Raw genomic sequence first — 19,429 nt, 5'->3', positions numbered from 1 at the left:
GCATGAGAAGTCTGGTGATGAGAAATTAGTTTATCCCAGGAATTGTGAAGGTATGGATCACAGCAGACCTTGTTCCTGCCTCTGAACCTGCCATGCAGGTGATATCATTTACTTTCCAAAACACTCACCTTACCTGAAGGGCAGAAAGTCCTCCAGATCCTGGAGGTCAGCTCGTATTTCATCACTGACCTTTTCCTCTTTGGGAGAAGATTTACATTAAGACCTTTATGAGACAACATATAGGGCCATATTTCATCAGGCAGTGGATTTCTTTTCATTTTGTATTAGCAAAGTGTGTATAATCCTAATTAAGAAATAAGTTAATCCTAATGTCAACTGGCATAAATCCTGTGAGGAGGAGTATTTGTATTTGCTGGAACGTATTTGCTTGACTTTGGTCTCTGCGTCATCCTTGTTCCTGTGTAGTCTGATCTAAGGTCAGGGGAATCATCAAATCATAGAATGGTTTAGGTTGAAAGGGATCTTTAAAAGTCATGTAGTCCAACTCCTCTGCCGTGGGCAGGGACATCTCTCACTAGACCAGGTTGCTCAGAGGTCCATCCAACCTCCTGACCTTGAACACTTTGAAGATTTGGTCCCACTGTCCTTGTGAATGCTTGGCTTGTTTGGTGGAGTGTCACAAGATGTCCCGTAATTGTCTGGGCACTGCTTAGACCCCTTATCTGTCCTTGTCATCCACAATGCAACTTTTTGTAAGTTCTTCAGGTAACTCTTGAGGATTTTTTTATACTTCTCTGAATTCTAAAGTGCCAGAATTTCCAGCCACTACTTTTGCCATCAGATGTCTGAATTGCCTACTACAGCTGTGGCTACATGTTTCAACTTAGCTTCACGCTACTTAGTTTTGTTTTAGTGTTTTGGTTTTGTTTTGTTTTGTTGTGGTTTTGTTTGGGTTTTTTGTTGTTAAATTAAAAAACAACAACAAAAAAGCTAGACAACTACATTATTCAGAAATAAGAAGAAATTACAAAAAGGCAGAATTAATTCCAATTAAACATCTAGTGACTCCTTCACCCTTCCTCTGAGCCTCAGTCTGGGCTGACAGGATCCCCTTTCAGCCTGGGTTTCTCCATGACAAGCAGCTTCCCCACTGCCAGGACTGCTCTGTGATGCTCCCAAAGTCATTACAGCCCAATTCCCCACAGAAGGTTTCTTTTAAGCACTAAACATGTGCATCTGAGGATGGCAGTTGTTGCTGCAGTGGTGCCAGTACCACTGTGTATCACTGGCTTCCTCTAATTCAGTTAGAAATGTGGTATGTGACTTTTTCCATCCTCTGCCTTCCTTTGAACAGGTGTTCAGAAGAGAAATGGATGTTTTTTCAGGCAAATATTGCTTCTGTTCTTTGTTACATGGTTTTCTTGAGGACAAATCCAGGTTTCAAATCATGATCCATTCAGTGTGTTATTAGGTAAACCAAACTGGCCTCAGAGGCAGGGAGCAACATGATCATGTGCTCTGAAGGAAGAGGTTTTCATGGCTGTTTGATGGTACAGGTAAGAAGAGAGCTGCCCCAGGAATGGCTTGGGGCAGGGGACAGATCCAGGTCACCCTTAAGGGAAAAACTAATGGGAAAAAGGGGTGAAAAAATCCCTTTAAAAATTCTTTTCCCTGCCCCTTCATAGCACATTGAAGTCTGGATTCTGTAAATATGCTTTTATGTAAAGATGGTTGTGTAAGGAAAGCTATAGCATTAAATACCTTCAAATAGTGTCTTCTTTAGTCTGTAGGGAACCTTTATCTGCAGCAGTCACAGCTCTCCTGCTAGAAATCAACCCCTTTATCTCCTTTTGTATGAAACATGGTGCAGGGGGGAGAGCAGAGTTTCTGCCGGCTCATGTGGCACATATCTCTGTGCTTTTGAACCTCTCTGCTATTAATAATGAATTAGTCTTCACAACACAAATATAAGGCAAGGTGGTTAGTACTGTCATTTTTGGTTAAAAAAAAAAAAAAAAGGAAGAAGTGAGAGATGAAGAGAGCTGGTCAGGAGCTGCACCAGAAATTGGAAACTGCACATAGGTTTCTCATGAGTGTTATGCTGATCCCCCAGCCAGTTTAAAAACTTCGCATGTCTTCTATTACTAGTTTGCCCTGAAAAGTTTTTGCTTTTTGATCCTCTTTCTTTCCCCTTTCTTTTCCTTCTGTCGGTGTAGTACAGAGATCCATGTAAGTACAATTTTGTGTTCCACCAAAAACATTGAAGGGCCTCAGGACGCACTCTATTTGCAACATAGGATGCCATTTTGCAAGACAAAAGTCATATTATTGTTACTGAAAATAGTAAGAAAAAACATAATGCCTCCTATTGCATCAGTGCACATTGCTGAAATGTGCATGCCTGTCCTTCTCTCACTACTACTAACTGTTCTTTTGTTCCTGGTGTTTCCTTCACTCCTTCAAATCACATACTGGTCAAAAGCTACTTGCTGTTTGTGCACCAGAGAAAGAAAATAAAGAAATGAGGTTTTTCACTGCAGATCTTTCAGTAGTGTGGAAGGCTGCCAAAGGGAGCATCCAAATGCCCAGGGACTGGCGTTGTTGGTGCTAGTGCTGTGTAAGCTACCTGGTAAGCTGAAGGCTAATGCTAACTTTTTTTTTTCCAAGGGGATAAGAAGATTGGCAACATTAATTTTCAGCTGAATTAGCTCTTTTTGATAACAGTCCAAGAGAGAGTCTTGAAGCAATCACGAAATCAGAGCAGCTAATACTGCTTTGCTGTTCTACAGTCTGTTCATAAACCCAAGAGCCCTGTTGCCCTGCTCCGAGGAGGATCTTCTGGCACTGTCTTCTTTTACAGGTTTTTAATCATGTGTTTCCATCACCTGCTCATGTATATCATAGGTGGGGAGGGAAAAGTGCCCACATACCTTTGATATTCAGGCAAGATAAGTTGGAGTCACATTCAGGCTGCTCTACAGTGTCCTAACCAGAGCAGCAGCAGAGCCGAAGCAGGGAGATGTAAGCTGTCTGTACCTACACTGAAGTGTACCCCAATTTATGCCCCGAGGATCTTTGCTGTTTCTGGAAGGTTTGGGATGGGGTTTCTCTTGAAGTAACAAAAGAGGATGACATGCCCGATAGTTCCTCTGCACAGCCCTCTGCTTCCCTCTGAACACTGCCACCTTTTAAGTGCTCCTCACTATCGCTGGGAGCAGATGTGTTCAACACCAAAGGGAGAAGCTCTCCTTTCAGGCTCTAACCAGGGTGCAGTATCAGTGCTCTGATTATCAGCAGACAAAAAAATACACAGAGTGAGTGAGAAAGCTGTGAGAGCCAGAGAATCCCAGAACGTTAAGAAAAAAGCATCCTTGATGAAGGATTTTTACTGGGCATGGTGGGAATTTGCTGTAGGGAAAAGCAAATCTTGGGAGTAATTGGGCTGTGAGCAGGAGGAGGGGAAGAGCTGGATTCCAGCCCCTGGCTCCCATCAGGGGCTGGGGTTCTGTAACCCCTTTGCAGCTACTGAGTTCCATGGCACAAGAAGGTGGCCAGTGCCTTGTGGGGAAAGGTCCATAATGAATAAACATCTTCATTTTAAATCACTGTAGGCTTCTGATTTTGCATTTCATTTCCAAACGCAGTTATCCAATTTTCAGTTTACGCCCTCAGAAGTGTAGAAAAATAGAAGTATAGTGCAGAAGAGGGGGAGAAAAAAAACTTTAAAAATTGCTAAAATGATGCACAAATAGAGAGAGAAAATGACCTTTGGTTGGGCATCCAACAGCGCAAAGAAATTCTAAAGTAGTTTACTTTGAAGTACATTTCAGTCAGAGGGATTTTCTAGCAGTAAAATCAGGTACTTAGCAGGGATTGCATATAATTTCCACTCTATGCCAGTATAAAGCTTCAAACATAATGATTTTTTTTCCATTCAGCCCCAATAACTAAAGCTCTTGGTCATTAATAATGACTCATTCTTCACCTGTGCTATTTGAACTACATTTGTCATCTATTACTAGCCTTTAGAAGAACTTAACCTGACTCTTCTTTATGCCTTGTCTTTCAGTTTCTGAGTAATTTTCTCTGCAAATGACACACTGTAGAATTTGACATTTATGTAGGACACTGGTGTTAGAAGTGGTTTTAGATTGCATTTGTCTTAATTTTTGCTGTTACTATTATATACTACTGCATTTTACCACATTTTTTAATCTAATCCTCCCATAAGAATATAAGATCAGGAATGGCAGAGGTTTGGGAGTAGGGAGGGGATGGTATCGTATCTCTAGCACCAGAACTTCCTGCCACATATGAGGTGCAATAATTCTCCTAGAAGGCAGCCAACCTGTCAGAAAGGCTCAGTGGACACTAACATTTTTTACCAGAAAATCTGTAGCTGGCATCTGTAAAATGACCTAGTTTAATATCCAGTCGAGGCAGCTGAGCAGAAGCTGGTGGCATCCAGTCATCAATGAGGAGTCAGAGCGTCTGTCTCGGTCCATGGGATCCGGCAATCTGGACACTCAGCAGCAAGGCCTGTTGTGGTTTCCTTGCTTTGTTAACAACCTGGGTATAAGGGGAGGTAGAAGCTGCTTCGCCTCATATCCTTCCTTATGTTTATGGCTCAAAACCAGGTGAAAAGTGACAGATCGGCCCTTGCACCTGTTTTCTACACATCTGTATGAGCTGTGATATCAGAAAAGTCCAGTTGTGCAATTTAGTCTGCTTTTTTGTTCTCAGAAAACAGCAAAGTCCTCTGGCCTAAGCACTTGCAAACCTATCTGTACAAGAAGAAAAATTTCTAGCTAGAAACTTTGTCTATGATTAGCGTAAACTCTGCTGGTATTCATATTATTGTATGTTTTAGCCTGAGAAATGCCTTCTGTTTTGCCAATTACAAAATCCTGTGTTCCGGTCGTGCAGCAGCCCCAGTAACCGTAAGCAATGCTAATGAGGGAAGCGAGTTTTGCTCCCACCAAAATCATTGGAAGTTTGTCAGTGACCTTCGTGTCAGAAAGAGCTGGCCCTTTTACAGAATTCAAAAATAAACCAAAGCTGTAAAAACCAATATTTTCTTAAGGGAGTCATTCTTTTGTGTTTTCTTTCAGTGCCTGAAGTGCCTTTTGTAGAAAGGTTACTAACCTGCAACAGATGAAAGTTAAAAGAATACGGTTAGAAGGCAAAGTAAAAGGTGGTTATGAACATATGGTTGGTAGAATTATTTTTAGAAATGAAATACAAAATATTGAGAAAATAGGCAACCAGTGCAAACCAACGTACCATAAATTGGAAGAACTTGATAATCAAATATTTATGGCTCCCTTTGCAGTGTTTGAAAAATTAAATTATTAAAAGCAAATATTGTGGCAAATAGGTTCCCATCAATCTCAATAAAAGTTACATTTCACTATCACTGTCACATTATTACTTTCTTGCTTTCAGTCTTTTAAGATTGAAGAGAACAGTAACAAACTCCAGTAGCAAATCAAAGCTTTTCAATGTAATTTACTTGGTGAGTAATTTCTAATTGATTCAGACTGATGGGGCTGCATAGTTTGATGTATTGCTGAAGCGAGAGATACTTTGGACGAAGTGAATTTATAAGCACCTCTTCTCCAGAGAAAAATGGCTCCTATATTTCATTTTGTCATTTTTAGCTGTAGCAATGTTCTTGTATACCTATCTGTGTGGAATTTCGAGGAAAAAAAAAAAACCAAACCAGCATGTACACCTGTGGGGAATCCCAGAGCTTTCTCACTGTGGAGCTGGATCTGGTGCACAGGGAGTCGGACAAGAGGAGTGTTTATCCCACAGCAGCAGCCTGGTGTGTGTGTTCCGCTCACTCCTTTTCTCTCTCTTTTTTGAAAGTGTAGTTGCTTGGCAACATAATTTAGTCACCTGCAGGTCAGGGTTCAGATCTTGTTAATGTCATTGTGAATTAGAAGGAGGAAATGACTTCGGGGGTTTTACAGCTTCTTTGTGACATTGCTGTTAACCAAGAGGTTCGTATCCTGTTTGGTGGAAAACCTTCAGTGACTGCTTGTTTTCTCTGTGATTATTTCCATACGTATTCTAAAGTATTTTTTAAGTGGAGAGGGGAAAGGGGAATATGAGAGAAGATGTGTTATTTGATATATACATTGTAGATGTTAAAGGTCAGAAGCAGTGCTTTGCACACAATGGCAAATTGCTTCATTTTAGGGCAAATTAAACTCCAGACTTTGGAAAGAATTGCTCCAGTGCCAGTCCTACCCCACAGCACATTCAGGGAGGCTTTCGGGAGAGCAGAAGCAAGTCTCCCTGCCACGTGCTTTCCCACAGCAGAAATCCCTGAAGGCTGGTGCCTCAGGGGAGCAATCTAAAATTAACAACTACAAAATTCATCTTGAGTTTTTCCTCAATACATTTGCAACATCTCAGAAACCATCTGATTCTTCCTGCCACAGCCTGGTGTAACAAAATCTTTAGTTCTCCCCTGGCACCCTGCTCTGGTCAGATGGAGAGGTTTGCTTAGTTTGTCATGGGGGATCCAAAGCATCTTAGCTGCTGCAGTCCCAAGTGCTGGAAGACTTGCAGGGCCAGTCAGTCTTGGAGAAGTGTGTGCTTTGAACCTGCCCCGGTACCTCCAGGGATGCTGCACACCCATCAGATCTGCTCAGCTCATTTTCCAGAGCTGGGAGGACGAGGCCACAGTGCAAGGCTGGGGAGCTGCAAAAGCTCAGAAAAACAACTCGGGTTTTTGTGTGTTCTGGGTGCGAAGGAAAAGCTTTGCCGTTTTGACAGAAATATTTGTGTAGAGCTGTCAGAAGGGTTTTTCCACTTCATTGGCCTAACCAGCTGAAACGAAGCATGCATACAGCCATGTGTACATATAGTTATATCTAGTTTTGTGTTCTTATTATTAGGGGTGAAGATCCAAATTTGATCCAGACTTGAACAATTTGGTCCAAAATTAAATATTTAATTTCATTTTCAGGATGATAAACACCTTCTATTAACATTTCAAAGTAAGGTATTTAAAGCACTAGTAGAAGTCTCATTGAAAAATAGAAAGTCATGACATTCTCCTTGAAAAATAGCAGAACTAAATTATTTTGCATGTATTGGAAAAAATGTCTTCATTGTTTAAAGCCAAAACAGTTCTCTCAAATTCAATCTGAACTCATGGTGGCTGTGATCTTACTAAAATAGCATTTCTCGACAAGCTTATTATTCACCAATTTTTTTTTTTTTTTTTTTGCCAAAATTTGCATTTGATTTCCTGATCAAATCTGTATGCATTGCTCTTGTCTGCGTGGTTTGAAATCCTGTGATAATGGCTGTGCCCCGCTGAGGCTTTCACACACGCGTTGTTCCACATGGCCTTTGTGGCTCCATTGTATCTGTGCGAGAGGCTGCAGTTGTGTCCGCTGCTCACAAACACTGGTAATCCCAGAATCATTTGCATGGGTGATTTGTGGGAGTTCATTAATCTTTTGCTGTGACTGTTCATTATTTGTGCTATGTGACTGGTCAGCTAAGACATATGGGGCCAGATTGCCAGCTGCTGGGAATCAGCGTGTCCCTGCTGATGGATGGAGGCAGGCTGGTTTCCGTGTGTGACGGATTGGATCCTGGAACAGAGGGGCTTCCTGCTTCTCTGCTGGGCTTTGAGGCAGGCTATGCTAGGTTTTTTGTAATGTATGATCTTCTACACAGGTGAAACCCACCTGTGAAACAAGCTGCTCTCTGATACCTTGCTTATGTAAACATTTGGGATTGTGTAAGAAAATCCCGGTGTGAGCAGGTGTTTGCAAACAGGAGTTAAAAGACGACCAGTAACAGCTGAACTGAAAAACTTACTTAAAAAATTGTATATGTTTGTTCATGCGGCTCCCCAGATTATTTCTTAGGTGGTTGCTTTACTGAGCTGAGATGCAGAACATATTCTTGATTCCAACTCCTGCAAAAGCTTAAGTAGAGACAATATTATGCAGTAGTTGTCCTAACGTGTAAAACCTGAGCAATACTATAAACCATTATTTACGGGGATTGATACAACAAGCATCAGTGATTCAGGTAAAGCTTTTTAAAAACTGATGCTGGCAAAGGCCCAGTGCTGTACTGCCAGCCCATAGTGAGCTCTGCAGCGGGGAGAGCAAATCACTGGCAAAGGGGAACTTTACCAACTTTTCTGTGTATTTGTTCAGAACTGTGCGGGCAGGAGCAGCTATATAAAGCAAAAATGTCTTGTGGGTCTGCCTTAATGTGAATTAGCTCTAGAAAGATTTCAGATTCATTGCCTAACTCAGGCCCTTACAAAGACATTGGCGTGTGAGACCTGAATCACTTGTGCAACAGGGCATCTACCATTGGGAGTGCTAATTGGGACTAATGTTGCAGTGGGGAGCTGAAGAGATAGCAAAATGGCAGAGAAAACTGAGATGAGGGGGAATATTTCCTCCCTTTCTTCTGAGTAGCACTGGCATTACAATTTTAGGCTGATCCCTGGATTTCTCAGCCTCTGCCTGTTTCGTGCCAGTCTCCTGCAGCACCTTCAATGTATGACAGATGCCAACGAACGTGAGGCTACCTGAAACAATGACAGAGGTCATAAATATAGAAGGCCTGAAGGTGGAAGATTGGTCTTTTTATTGATTGTTCCCCATCCCTCTCTACCTCTTCCCCTAGCATTTGACAGCAGGTTATAGCTGATAATAATATGGGAGCTGAAACTTTGATAACTTTTAGAAACCTTTAACCATGGATCTCAAAACTCGTTCTAGATGCTGACTGTCACAACTGGTTTGCTAATTAAGTATAAGACTAGGGAAAAGGGAAGTTACAAGGGTGGCCAGCAGGTCGAGGGAGGTGATTCTGCATGAGACCCCACCTGGAGTGCTGCCCACTCCAGGGCCCTCAGCATTGGAAGAACATGGATCTGCTGGAGTGAGTCCAGACAAGACCACAAAGATGATAAGAAGGCTGGAGTACCTCTCATGTGAGGAAAGGTGTGAGAATTGGGATTGTTCAGTCTGGAGAAGAGAAGGCTCTGGAGAAACCTTAGAGCACCTTCCAGTACCTAAAGGGGCTACAGGAAGGCTGGAAGGGACTTTTGACAAGGACATGGAGTGATGACAAAAGGAAGTGGCTTCACACTGACAGAGGGCAGGTTTAGATTAGATATTAGGAAAAAATTCTTTTACTGTGAGGATGATGAGGCCCTGGCACCGGTTGCCCAGAGAAGCTGTGGCTGCCCCATCCCTGGAAGTGTCCAAGGCCAGGTTGGGTGGGGCTCAGAGCAACCTGGTCTAGTGGAAAGGGTCCCAGTTCATGGCAGGGGGATGAGATGATCTTTAAGGGCCCTTCTAAGCCAATCCATTCTATTATTCTGTAGTGCATTAGAAAAAAAAAATACACTGAACAATTAGATATTTGGGGTTTAACCATGGAGTTTCACATTTCCCAGCCACTAGAGATTTGTGACTTCAAATGAAAGGAATAGAGCATAGATTTTAAAAGGGCTTTTTGTATTTAGATTTTAAAAGGGCTTTCTGTATTGAGATTTTAAAAGGGATTTGTGTGTTTCTTTATCCATCATATATTGCCTTAAAGACATCCAAACCTACTGGCAATACAGCTCTGTGAGACTGCCATGCTTAATGTTGGTGGCAAGGAACAGGTTTTGAGTGAAGGCAAAAGTCCCTGGTTTTTGTTTTCTATGTGTACTTAGAGCTTCAAGGCACCCAGAGTTAGTGGAATAAAAGTGAAATGGTTAAAAACAAACTTCTCTGTAAAGAAAAGTTTCTTTTCTTTTCCTTTGTAAAGTTTGGTTATGCACTTGTTTTGTTTTGTTTTGTGTTTTCCTTAGAAAGGGAACCATCGGGGCTTGAAAAGAACTGGATCTGTAGAGCTGTCAGCAGAATCTATAAAAGAGACTCTCTGGGAATCCCATCCACCATTCCACTTGCAGGCAAAAAGACGTGGAAAATAACACATCAAAACTACATTTCTTAAATATTTTATACATAACGTCCAATGTTCCACCTTTCTCAAGAATGCCAGATAGCGGCGCTTCCTTTAGTGTTTTATATATGATACTTTAAAAACATCTGAAAGAAGTTTATACCTTGCATGAGCTACCTGTAGCAATCTGTCTTACAATCAGTGAGTGCCATGTGTAGTTCTGTTGTATATGTTTTCTTAAAGATATAGGCAAAGTAAAGCTGGAGCCTCTCTCTCCTGGAATACCTGATCTTTAGCTTCTACAGAGCAGTGCTGTTCTTGAGCTTATGTTTAGGACTGTGATATATTCCAGTGGCAAAACCACGGTCAGGTCTCAAATGAGTCTGTGATTTACAAGAACTGATAGACCAAACAAATATCCCAAGCCTTCAGGAGGTACAGTAGATTGAAAATGAATTGGATGTAAGGTTAATGACTTGGCAAAAAATCTAAATGTCACCTAGGAAGTCTGGCATCATGCCTCTAGTGTAATTATAAGCCCATAGTGATTGTGTATGTGAATAGGTGGAGTTAAATACAAGTTTGAAATATGGGATTCCTTAGTCAAGAACTGGTATGGAATAGAAAAACATAACTCTGCATTTTAGCTAGTTTGGCAATGTAAATCCAGATTAAATCTTTCTGTATTTCTTAATTAACTGCAAAGTTGCTTTATGCAAATACAGTTTGATGTACATATTTGTGTGTGATTGGCACAGAGATCAACCATGTCAACTTTAAGTAAACACAAGCATATAAACTCAAACAGAGAGATGTTTGCCCAGCAAGGCAGCATCACTCTTGCAAACAGAAAGTCACTTTTTCATCTTCCCGTAGAAAATCTTGTTTTCTTAGTGTCTTCCTTCACTAGGAGCCCTGCAGAGCCAGGTCTTAGTGCACTAAACAATTCTGTGTGGATGCAATCAAGTGTATTGTAAAGCACCTCAGTTTTACTTACTGGTATAAAGACACCTGCAAGGTAAAGCCTTTGAGATCTGGCAGCCTCAGTCAAAAAGCAAACTACTGCAATTGTTACTCAGTTAGTAAGAGCTACTCCAGAACAAACCTTGACCTTCTTATTTCCACTGTTTGAAATAATATAATGTTTCTGAGAGATGCTGGAGAGAGAGTAGTGTAGCTCCAAGTCCATTATCAATCCCATGGCCAGTATTATTGAATTAAAATTGACTTTTGCTTTACTCCTTATAAAATCTTGGGGTGTGTTAGTCAATGGATTCTCAAATGTGACTCTGAAATACTCTTCTTCCCTGAAGAAGGGACATCATGTAAGATCTTATTTCTAAGATCCCCCACCCATGTGTAGGACAGGAGGGGATGAGGGTGAAAGAGTTGCTTGCAAGCTGCCTTCACTCTGTCTGCACTTCAGGTCTGTGCAGACCTGTGTGGCCTCTGGGTGACTTGAAGCAACCTCACAGGCCATGGGAGACAAAGGAAATACCTTAGAGCAGCAGCAGTGGAGCTAATTAAGGTGTTAATTTTCCTTGTATTTGCGCCTAGAACACAGTAACTACTTGGAGCAAGCAAGAATTGGCAACAACTTTCAGTCACTGAAGGCTTTGATAAGATCCGAATTCAAGCTACAGAAGAAATGAATGATGCAGGGAGTGTTGAAAAAAAGGTGCAAAGAGTTCCTGCCCAACACCTTTAATCATTCCATACTCTCTTTTCTCACTAAAACTGTTTTCATACAGTCTGTGACACAGTGGGTCATGAGCCCGACTGGGTATTTCTGTGGACAGACATCACAGCTCCACACGGCGCAGAAGACAGAGCGTGACTCACCTTGAAATAGAATCTTGAAAACAGGATTTCTGCAAAATTGTTTTGTCCTGCACAGACTGTAACAGAAGATGATCACTGCTGTGTGGAGCTGGTCTGCTGTGGAAGAACTGAGGAGATGAGAGTGTGCAGTATTTTATGCTGGCTTTGGATGGATTTTCTTCTTTGTGTCTCACTTCCAAGTCTGCCCATACATCCCTTTGGAGAATGGCTTGCAGGAGTAGAGCAGCCAGGAAGGAGGTGAAGGATCACTGTCTGCTGAAGCTCTTTCAGCTTTCTTTCTAAAACCCTGAGGGAGGCAGAGGGGAAGATGATGTGGGATCAAAAGCAATAATGCAGGAGCATTTGCAGGGGTGATATTTTAAAAGATGAATTGTTTAGTTAGAGATATTTCTTTCCTTTCTTTTTTTTTTTTCCCAAATATCCAGCCACTGAACTGAAATTTAAATGTACTAGATCAGTACAGAGCATTGCAAGCCTACAGTCCAGACGTCCCAGCCATTTCTTACCTTGTCTTTTATTACCCTATCCAGAGCAGGAATACTTCCCATAAACAAGTACACCCTTGCCAGCTTCTCACACACAGTCACTTTCAAACCTCCTTACAGATTTAAGAATACAGCATCCAAGAACTTTAAGACACTATTGCTTCAGAAAGAGGGGAAAGCTGCCATCTGTCTCTTCTTTCCTTCTCACTCCAAACAGCACAAGAATACTTTTTTCTGACCCAGCTCTTCCCATCTTTTACCCTCTGAAGCATTAGTTAGAATTAAATATCAATACGTTATTCCCATGGGAAAAATAAGGTAATTTATTTACATACCTATGTAGTGGAACAGCATGTTAGGGAAGGCAGCTAATGGAAGGAGGGCAATTCATGTTTCTGAAAGAATAGGCTGCTTGTATGAGCACTGGAAGGGAGTAAAATAAAAATCTGCATTCCTCTTTACATGCAGCTTTGAGAAGGTGAAGTATTTTATGCATAAAAGTAATTTTGTCAGCTGGCTGGCAATGTGTTAAAGATGCTTAAATGCAGAGAGCAGAGCTGTGGTGACTTTTCCCCTAATCAAACAGCATGGCAGGGAGAAAAGATGTAATTCTGAGGCTATGAAATCAACAGAGCTGTGACAACAGAGTCTGTGGTTTCACCTGTAGCTGAGAGGAAGACAAACTGTATTCTGTATTCAGTGTATCTCCTTTTTAAAAAAATCACTATTGTGGCAGTCTAACCCATCCAAAGGGAGTACTGCATCTTAGGGTGTTCTTAAAGAATAGGGGATCATACTAATTTCTGATTTTTTCCAGTAAGAGACCCTTACACAATGAAGTCTTTAATTACTGTGAAAGTCGAATACCTATACAGAATAGCTTGGATTTCCCACTGGACCAAGGGAGTGTGAATTTAAGAGAGGAAAACTACTGAGTTTGTCTCATGATCCTTGCCATGGGGTCTTTTTCTGGTTTTTACAACTGCACCAATGTCTTTTCTGGTTGTAGGATCAGTCTTTGGGGGAATTCTTGCCAGTGGTGTCAGAGAGAATGAAAAGCCTTTGGAAATACCCCCCTCAAGCTTTACCCTCTGAACTTCAAATGCTATCCTTAAAAAACAACATCTTTAAAACCTGAAGGTGGTCTGGGGGGAGATCAAGGGGCAAAGACTCGCCTGAAAAGGGTCTCCTTTGAAGTGGCAATATTGAGTGGATGAGAATTATCTTTAAATTCAGAATCTTGATGGGTTCGAATTTAATATAAACAAGCAGCAAATTTGGGCTTGCTGAGAGCTGCCAGTGTTCTCTTGGTGCATGGAAAGGACAAGAATTTTTCTTTTCATACATCATTTACAAGTAGCTGCAATGACTCCACAAAGTCGGTACAACTCCCTAACACAAAGCAGAAAAAAGTACAAAGGAAAGAACAGACTATTTTGTTGCTGGTTTTTAAATAGAAGTTCTCTGTAGGCAGAGTTCAGCTGCATCAGGGTGGAATCAAAGGACTGGTATGGAGGAATTTTTTTTGCCTTCTGTAATTTGAATGTATGGCTTTAATGTCAGTTATCAGTACTCTTTATTTACTGAACAATGCCTCATGAAGATAGCAAGGTAATTTGATATTTGCTTATGAAAAGTAAAGCAGTGGTATTGGAATTTTCAGCAGTTTTCACAGGGACCTTTTGCCAGAACTTCAAAGAACTCTGTTCTTGTACAAACAGCCATTTGGAATAGACCTATGTTTCCTATAAACCAGGGAGAGGAAATTTTCACTGAGAGTTGAAAATCAGTGAAGCAAAGCTTCAGAGCTTTTGTGCACAGTCCAAGCACCCCAGCTTTCTCCTTATACCCACTTCTCACATGCCAGAGCCACATTTTCCTCTAGCAGCCAGCCTCAAAGCACTGTCATTCCTGTAGCTCAGAAATGATTTTCTGATCAGACTGAAAGCCAGTTTTCACACCTATCCTCACTATTTATTTGCTGGAGTGATGACAGGTCCAGCCAGTTAGGGAGTAAAAATTCATTTATTCCTTCCATGTGAAATAGCATTCATAAGCACCATGTCCTGCTGTGTGGGAGGGCTCCTGTTCTTCTCCCAAATATCTCCATTATCCTTTTTGAATATGACATTCCAAGTGGACAAGAAGGCAGAAGAGAGAGCCTCTCATCTTTCCCCAAAGTGCCCTAGGCTTGATGCTTCATGACTGAGAGAGATCAGTGAGCACAGCTCTGTCCCTACAGTGGAGGCAATGGGCCAAGCGGATGCACAGAGTTTTGAGAGGGACTGGTCACACAGACTGAGCAAGAGGGAGATAAAAGGTATCATGGAGGAGAGAGAATAAAAGGAGAATGAGGCATGCAAAACTCTACATGCAACAGCAGAGAAGGGTTTAAAAAAAATCCTTTGTGCTTGTTAAAATTTCTGTAAATCCCAGTCTGCTTGAACATGGGATCATCCCTCAGAGAGCAAAACAGCTGGCAGAGGAGGAGGTGATTAGAAAACTATCTTCTTATATTAGTTCCTTGGATAGAAAGATATTTCCTTGTAAAGGTATGTTTTTAAAATTCTTCTTATTGGTTTTATCAACCACAGCTCTATCTACGAGATGTGGAAACTGTAAGGTTGTTTTTTTTTACTTTGTGCCCCTGAGATTCATTGTCAAGTGCCCAAAAGAGTTTAAAAAGCATTTTTCCATATTTCACCAAAATGACAGACCCTGTTGCCCTTCTGTTTTCCCCCATATACTCCTGTCTTAGTAAAACTGGATCTCTTTTAATAAACTGTTTTTTTTCCTGTTCTCTATTTAGCTGAGTGAGATAAAAAGATCCCACACTGGGTGACACAGGTCACAAAGTAGGTGAGTCCTCCCTTTTCTACCTCTGACCGTGGATGCCTCTCCTATTTCACTACCACTTTGTCCCATAAGTATTAATCAAGGTTGCCTGTGATGTTCACATATGAGCTTATTATGCAGCCAATATTAACAATCATAAAAATCAGTCTGGCTCTGGCAGTCAAGTGGTGCTAAACTGCCTATGATGGGCTGAATTCAAGGCCACATCATTTCTGTTCTGAATATCTGAAAAACTTAAGGCTGGCTGTATTAAAACCTCAACTTTGCACACCACTAATCTTAGAACAAGCTGCTCAGGCAACCTTGACCCTGTAGTTTTCCAGATTTTCTGATTTCATCTTAGCTAAAGCTCTATTGCTGCAACCCATCACTTTCAGCCATCAGTATGAGGTATATCTAAGCTTCCTGCATATCAAAAAGGATCTGCACAAATTGCCAAGGAAAGAAATGTTCAAGGGGCAGACTTTAAAAGGCATTTAGATGGTAGAGGGGCACACTGAGGGAAGAAATGATCAGAGGAATTACAAACTGACACATGTTTTGGAATTCTTGGTCTTTAAATTCTACCCCAAGCTCCTTAATTACGGAACAGGTCCACAAGGAAAACTGTAACCTATTTCCCTTTGTTCAACTCTTTCTGGTTGGAAGGATTTATTAAGCCAATGTCAATATTCTTCCCATCAATTTTGGAATGTCTGACTCTTTGTTGAAACAAGCTATTAGCAGCAATAAAAAGACACAGGACTAGAATAATTTGTCTGGAGTTCTCTTGTGTGAAATATTCGCAATAGTGTGAAGAAGCCAGCAAGTAATATTATATTCACGGCTTACTTTGGCTCACAGGTGGCAGCAAAATCAATTAACTACTTCTATCCATAGGAATTTATTGACTTCCACCCATTTTAGAAAGAAATGTGACTTTCAGTTGGTAAAGTTACCAAATGCTTGTCTCACCCTGTGCAGTTTTGTGATGTGCTGCAAGACATTCTTTCTTCTACCAGCCACCCTGGTTCTGGGGCAATGGATTTCACCTGGTAATTCTTTCCCAGGAGGCAGAGCCTCCACCAGTGCTGTAAATCTTCCTTACTTGAGCGAGCTGCTAATCTATGTTCTGATTTGAATTTTCTCAAACTACTGGTTGGCACTGCTACTTACCTCTGATTACTTGTTCACAAAGCTCAAGTCAGCAAAATTTGCAATGACTAGTATGAAACTCAAAATACCACAGGCAGTGGGAAAGTGTGTGTTTGCAGATAAGGCACCCCACAGTCCTCATTTAACCCTCTACGATCCCTACACTGAGCCTGGCACTGTACCAGAGAAGAATGTGGGAGAAAGAGGCCAAGCTATTATAGCAGGTAGATCAGTACACATAAATTTAGGCAATCATTTAATGGGAGCTCAGCTAAACAAGCTGTCCCTTACCTTTTGCTCCTTTATAGATGTTTATGTTGCTAATTAAGCTGTGGGTTTAGGTCTGCAAAGTAATGAAGCTCTTCCACCTGCTGATGTCAAAATATCTGACTGTTTGCTGATGCTTTAAATAAAAGCAGGTAGGAGAGATGCTGTAGTAATTGACTGTTGCCTGCAAGAGTTATTTCAGGGTGAGTACTGGAGAAGATGGACTGGTTTAGAAAATTAGAAAGAAATTATTTTTGCAGAGGCTGGTGATTGGAATGTTTTCCTGAGAATTCTTAGAGACTGGTAGTGTTCCTCACTCTAGGTGTAATATGTACTAAGCCTACATCTGGGTGTTCATAAGGGAGCAGATTGTGTGTGTCTCTCTTGCATAGTCTAATTAAAATAACTTGCATACATATGTCAGTGTTCCCACTGAGTCTTATGGTATTTAGTTAACTGGGTTTCATTTTGTTGAATGTAGGCTGGGACAGGTTTGTGTTTCTAAGCTTTTGTGGCTTAGAAAGTTTTAATTGAATATACAATGAGTGTTGTATTTAAGTAATTATTTGAACCCTATGGCAGTGACAAACCAAAATCAAGCATGCTCTGGTGTTTTGTTTTATATTTAAATATTGCCGTTTGAGTTTTTTGAAGACCTCAAGCTGTATTTTGGGCTATATATTTTGATTCTGGACTACACTTGACTGAAAATTTCTGAGGATCAGTCCAGGTTTACAGAGCAAAGCTGGCATTGCTATTCATTGCTCTTGCCCTTTTCTCTTCCTTCAGACTTTGACCCTGAAACAAAACCATCTTTAAAGTGCAGTTGATCACCTAACCATCCAAGATGAGTTGTAAAACCCAGGTGCTGAGCACTTGCTATGAAGTTTTTCAAGGGTAAGGCCATTAACCTAGATCTGCTGGCCAGATTCCAGTCTTTGCATTTAAATTCTTATTTGAGTTCCTCTGGTAGTTTCAGTTATCATGATCTTCATCCTCCCTCATCTCTGCTGCTGACATGTGACATTTCCTTGCTTACTTCAGCAGAAGTTGCAGATTCCCCAGCTCTAGTTTTAATTCAGCACTGAAACCTGCATTTTGGAAAAACACATTGCTGCTAAAAGACGTTCACATTACCTTAATCATATGTTAGGTTAGAATCTGGATCAACATATAGAAATGAAATAATATATTTACATTTCTGGAAGGATAGCACAGCTTTTTGCTAACTACCGAATCCAATTGGGAACTGCCACATCAAACTATCTGAAACGAATGGGCTGTTTACAAAGTCATTAAAGTGCTCTGCAATAAAAAAGGATTACATGTCTTTGTATAAGGATTCCAGCAATGGGTTAATATGGTCTGTAACTACTGTTTAAAAGTAGATAAAATATCATAGCAAAAACTGGGGTGATATAATGCAGTGGCTCTGTGGGTGAAAGGAGGTAACAGGAGTGGAGAAATCAGTACCATAATATCAATGGTTCAGCAGGGGTTCAAGCAATAGGGGATGCAGTTTTTTCTGAATAGATCACTGGGTTCAAATCCAGATCACAAGGTGAATTCTACGCTGACATAAATCACTTATTTAACTCCTCTGACATTGTTTGGTAGAATTTGTCCCTGTCTCAGTGATGACTTGAATTCATTACTGCACACAAGTAGAAAAACTGTGAGTGGATACATAATCTATCCAAATTTTACTTATTTTTGTAGTCACAAACTGATTAAAAACTGGTTATTTTTCATAGTCCCCCATCCAAAGAGCTTTTCGTGGGATGAAGGGAACTGGTTTTTTCAGCTGTTATCTTTTATAGTCTAATACCTGCTTCATTGCTTATGAAAAGTGATTATGAACTTACTGGATATACTGAAATCTTGCCTGGACTTTTTTTGAAATCTACTGCTACTTCAAGCTGCTTTAAGGAAGAGACTGACTGAATCAGGAAGCTCTATAGCACTTTTGCCAACTTCTTCTGCCTTTCATCACTCATGTTTTGGGTTGTGCCCAGAAACAGAAGTTGGATTTTTTTCTTAAAGTTATCCAAAAGTAATATCAAAAAGTTTGATTTACTACTGAGTTCCTTATTCACACTAAAACTGAGTGGTCAAAAGGAATTTTTTGATTTATGATCTGTTCTGAATAGGGATGTATTTGAACATGGGATTGAATTTCAGGATCTAAGAGGAAAGAACAAGAAACAGGAAGGAATGAAAAAGAGTAAAATGTGTTATATCCAGGATTGTGGCCAAGTTCTACACCACCAGTATAAATATCTTAGACTCTACTATAGCATTAGTGTCTGGGCCAGGTATTTAGCACATTGAGACTGAAGTATTTTAGAATAATAGAATATCCTGAGTTGGAAGGAATCCACAGGGATCACTGAGTCCAACTCTTGGCTCTGCACAGGACCACCCCAGGAATCCCACCATGTACCTCAGAGCATTGTCCAAAAATTTCTCATCCTTTACCCAGATCTTTTCATCCTTCATAAATACAAACTCTCCATCTCAAGATTCAGACCTGTGAAGAGGAGGTTTGTATTGCTTATGTCTGCCAGAGAGTTAAAAAAGTCAGGCTGAATTTATTTTAGCCTTAAAAGTATTCAAAAATCTGGTCTAGTTACTGCATTTTTTTCCCAAACAATGCATTGCTTTAGCGTGTAAAAATGAGCTGCAGCAAAGCTGCCACAGGAACATAATGCAGGAAATAGACCTTAATCAGTATTTCAATCAGCCACCTCTGGGTGACTGAGAATTGCTAGTTAGAGTTCTCCCAGGTAAATAAAAACCTACTTGTTTTCTTTCTTTGAAGGAGCAGCTGCCGGGAAGTTTACTTCTTTTGGAATTTCTTTACTTATATAATCAATAGTGTTCTTCAAAAAAATGAAGTGTTCAGTGAATTCAGTCCTAGCTTTCAAAAAACGCAA

The sequence above is a fragment of the Pseudopipra pipra genome, chromosome 13 (assembly GCF_036250125.1).
Source record: "Pseudopipra pipra isolate bDixPip1 chromosome 13, bDixPip1.hap1, whole genome shotgun sequence".
Taxonomy (NCBI): Eukaryota; Metazoa; Chordata; class Aves; order Passeriformes; family Pipridae; genus Pseudopipra; species Pseudopipra pipra.
This window is presented reverse-complemented; position numbering follows the sequence as displayed.